This window comes from Ziziphus jujuba, chromosome 12, assembly GCF_031755915.1.
Source record: "Ziziphus jujuba cultivar Dongzao chromosome 12, ASM3175591v1".
Classification (NCBI taxonomy): Eukaryota; Viridiplantae; Streptophyta; class Magnoliopsida; order Rosales; family Rhamnaceae; genus Ziziphus; species Ziziphus jujuba.
The window spans coordinates 17,629,414-17,634,139 of record NC_083390.1 but is presented as its reverse complement, the minus strand read 5'-3'; the positions used below and the strand labels follow the sequence as shown (position 1 = coordinate 17,634,139).

General features: G+C 33.7%; 1 long non-coding RNA gene across 2 annotated transcripts; it reads left to right on the top strand.

Moving 5' to 3' along the window:
• Nucleotides 1–382: 382 nt before the first annotated feature.
• On the top strand, nucleotides 383–3,060 carry LOC132800120 (uncharacterized). Of its 2 annotated transcripts, XR_009635024.1 has the most exons (3): nucleotides 495–858; nucleotides 1,308–2,558; nucleotides 2,669–3,060. It is a non-coding gene; the product is annotated as an uncharacterized LOC132800120 (long non-coding RNA). The 2 variants fall into 2 exon arrangements; XR_009635023.1 differs by having other exon boundaries at nucleotides 383–858; nucleotides 1,308–3,060.
• Nucleotides 3,061–4,726: the final 1,666 nt, after the last annotated feature.

Here is a 4,726-nt window from a genome sequence, read left to right as displayed (position 1 = left end):
TGGGTGATATATGAACTAGTTGGCAATAACCAATTTTTTGGTAATTAGTTGGCAATATCCTATGGTCGTTCATCACCTTTGGTGCTAAAATCCATCTCTCTATATATTTTTTTAATTATTTTTTGAATGGTGATACACAGTCTAGCCGTTTGGGCTCTTACACCCAATTTTGCTGGCACATTTGCAATTTACTAGTGAGAAAAGTCGATGAATAAGTCTTTTGTTTTTGTTTTTGTTTTTTTTTTTTAATGGATAAGTTATGGATTTTCTTTTTTTTTTTGGTTTGGAATCCTTTTCTCCAATTTTTTATTATTATTATAAAAGGGTAAAATATGGGCTAGCAGTGTGGGTTCCTACTTAAGCCCAATTTTGCAGACACATTTGCAATTACTGCATAAGGAAAGGAAAGCCAATAAATAGTTATGGGTTTTCTTTTCTTTCTTTCCTTTTTGTTTGAAATAAATTATGGGCCTTCATCGACAAATCGGCAGAAAAGAGACAGATCATTATTGTCATTGGCTAAATAATATTAGGGGAATTTGGTCCAATGCCCTTCTTTTAAAGTCTTTAATGAAATATACCCTTCATTCTTAGTTTTTTTTTAATCTGCCCTCTGCTTCCCATTTTATCCCCATTGAAAGTAAAAAATTACTCTACTTTCCTTTCTTCATTCCTTTAGTCCAAGAAATCCAGAATCTTTAGTTTCTGCACTCTGCTTTTTTATTTTTCTTCATCCCCCAGAAAAACCACACACAATCTCATTAAGGAAAAAAAAAAAAAATCTATGCTCCATCTCCCTGCATCTCTTGCCTCTTCTCTTGCAAACATATGAAAGACTAAGGAAAAATTGCGTTTGAGGTAAGGATCTGTATATTTTGATTTTTTTTTTTTTTTTAGCTTGGGTTTTTGCTTGATTGGCAAAAGGCGAAGACGATGATTGGAATGGAGGAAACTAGTCGAAATCAAGAAGTAGTAGTAGTAGTAGGTTATACAATTTAGTGGGGTATTTAAATATTATGAGTAAGCTTTAGGGTCGGTTTCTATATTGCTTTAAGGTTAGAAACACTTCACGAGTGTTTGTTGAATTTTCTGATTGCAATAGAATATTAAAGGAAATTGAAAGAAAAGAAAACCCAAAAAAACAAAATTGAAGAATAAGTTGAAAGCAGTTATAGTTAAAATCTGCTTCAAATGTTGAATCATTTGTTTTCTTGTTTATATGACACTCACCATCTTGCTAGATATCATAATTTAATTAGATAATTTCATTTTGATTTTATGTTGGTTTCTTGTTTATGGTTATGAAGGTGAGCGGTGGTTGTGCAGAGGAGCTTTACTTGGAAAGTTTGCAGCATCAAATAGAAAGTGATCTTATGCCAAGTGCCCGATGTGACCAAAGTGATTGTTATGGTATCCTTTTAGTTATATGTTCTATGGCGAATTATATAAGTAAACCCCCCCTTTTTTTTTTTTTTCTTTTATAATTAGTTAATATTTAAAAAAGATGTTGTACCTACTATATGGACCATGAAGTATACTATATATGTTGTTTAGTTTGCCCTAATTTCTTTCTGTTTAGTTTTCAGCCAAGGTTGGAATTTCTTAGGCTTGGCTGGTGGAACATTATTAATTTTCAAGTTGATTACAAATATGCAGTTGGGGATAGGATAGGTGAACTGTCTTATACTTACTCCTATTTTATGAATTTGAGGTTGGTCGCCGAGATGTGGTATTAGTTTGCTTGTGGTTTTGTATTATAGGCTAATGGCACTCAAGACTTCCATGATAAACTGATATTTACAAATTGAGAAACCCATACTATTGGTTACAATTCCAAAAATGTGCTTGAAAATGCCTTAGGTTAGGTGCATATCGTTATCCTTGTGCATTTGGTTATGAGGTTGATGTAGTGTCCCTCCTTAACATATTGAAGTTGTGGGTTTATTTATTTATTTATTTTTGTCTATAAGTAATAATCGCTGCCCCCACACCCTTTCTGTGAATTTCATGTAACAATTGGTGTATTACTAGAGTGGATATCACGATGGTCTCATAGCAAGAGAAGAAGCTGTAGCGCAAGAGGGATTTAATATTGGCTTTAAGAAATCAGTCCTTGTTGGGTACAAATGGGGTCTAGTTAGAGGTGATACCAAGTAAAAGAAAACAAAAGAGGAAAATAATTTGAATGCTCTATTGCTTATAGAGTTTTTAATGAAATTGCTATAAGCATATGATTAAAAAAGAATTTAAATGCTCTGTTGCTCATAGAGTTTTTAATGAAGTTGCTATAAACATATGATTAACTTCTTTTCTCTGCTACTTTTGTTTTCCTATTTTGTCCAATCTGCATCCCCATGAACTGCCTTCACTTTAGTTCTTGAGGACTTGAAAGAGAGCATTTAAATTCTCAAGATGGTAACCAAACTCTCAAAGACATGAATTGTATGGTTGCTTTTCATAAAGGTGTGACAACATGGGCTAAGTGGGTGGATTCTACTATGAATCATAGCAAAACCAAAGTCATCTTCCAAGGAATTTCTGTTACCCACTACCATTAAGTTTACTTCTTTCCCATCACCAATTTTTTTTTTGAAAACCAAAAATTAATTTCGTGAATTTCTTTGATGCTTTTTTTTTTCTTTCTTTTTTTTTTCCTTTTCATATTTAGTGGCAAGGGATTGGAATGAGCTAGGGGTGACAAACTGTGGAAATGAGACAAAACTCCTAAGTGGATCATTCTATCGAGGCGGATTGCCCAAGGAATTATATGTGGTGAAAGATGTATTAACTGGAATGAGAAAACATGTTCATCTGCTGGACATAACAACTCTATCACAACTCAGAAAAGATGCACATCCTGGCTTTTATAATGGCTTTAGGCGCATGGACTGTAACCATTGGTGTATTGCTGGTCTTCTAGATACTTGGAATCAAATTTTTATGCATTTCTCATAATTGTTATGCTTGTTCTGGTATTTTTAGTTTATAAAAATGATCATACGGTTGCTTAGGTCCTTCCTTCCATAGATCACCATTTTTAAGGGAATCAAGTTTCAAAAATGACCGATCTTTTCATTTTCAATGTCAACCAGATATTGAGAGTTAAACATCATTAATGAAACTCTACAATCCTGGATAATTTAGAGTATTTAATATATTCATAATTTGAACCATAAATTTGCACGACTCTTTGATTTTTTTTTTCCCTGGTAAATATGTCATTTAAAGGCCCACTCTTTAATTCTTTGGTTGTTAAATATGTCATTTGATAGTTTCCTGACCTTGTATGTTACATTAGTATATGAGTCTTTGGAAAATTGCATGGTGACGGAGGAATGAGGCAAGGCTGCATGAGTCAAACATATGAGGGATGCAAAGTGGTTGAGACTAAGACAAAGTTTTGAAAAAGTTCTCAAATTTGCACAAAAATTTGATTATTGTAGGGCCTTCGGTAATTACCCATGAAACCTACGGTAATTAATTTGTCCTTACTTGAAAACTTACCGTAGGTTTCATTGGTAATTATCGAAACCCCTATGGTAATCATATTTTACCAATTTTTTGGGCCCCATAAGTCTCCTTACGTGTGTTAAATGAAAAACCTTGCAAAATATGGATTCTAAAATTATCCTAAGGAGGGAAAACCCCAAAATATCTGAAAAATTTCTTAAATTGGCCAAAAAATTAGGATGACTGTAGACCTTCGGTAATTCCCGATGAAACCTTCGGTAACCAACATATACCTTCTGGAAAAATTACCGAAGGTTCATCGGAAATTACCGAAACCCCTATGGTAATCACATTTTACCAATTTTCTGGACCCCACAAGTCCCCTTATGTGTGTTAAATGAAAAAACATGCAACATATGGATTATCAAATGATCATAATGATAGAAAATCCCAAAATTGCTTAAAAAGATCTCAAATTGGCCAAAAAAATACGATGACTGTAGACCTTCGGTAATTCCCGATAAAACCTTCGGTAATTTTTCCAGAGGGTATATGTTGCTTACCGAAGGTTTTATCGGGAATTACCGAAGGTCTATAGTCATCATAAATTTTTGGCCAATTTGAGAACTTTTTCAGAGATTTTGGGAATTTCCCTCCTTAGGATAATTTTAAAATCCATATTTTGCATATTTTTACATTTAACACACATTATGGGACTTGTGAGGGCCATAACATTGGTAAAATGTGATTACCACTGGGATTTCGATAATTACCGATGACACCTACGGTAATTTTTCCAGAGAATATATGTTGGTTACCGAATGTTTCATCGGGAATTACCGAAGGTCTACAGTTATCGTAATTTTTTGGCCAATTTGAGAAACTTTTCAGATATTTTGGGGTTTTCCCTCCTTAGGATAATTTTAGAATCCATATTTTGCATGGTTTTTCATTTAACACAGGTAAGGGGACTTGTGGGGCTCAAAAAATTGGTAAAATGTGATTACCATAGGGGTTTCCGTAATTCCTGATGAAACCATCAGTAATTTTTCCAGAGGGTATATGTTGGTTATCGAAGGTTTCATCGAGAATTACCGAAGGTCTATAGTCATCATAAATTCTTAGCCAATTTGAGAACTTTTTCAATGATTTTGGGGATTTCCCTCCTTAGGATAATTTTAAAGTCCATATTTTGCATGTTTTTGCATTTAACGCACATTATGGGACTTGTGGAGGCCATAACATTGGTAAAATGTGATTACCACTGGGGTTTCGA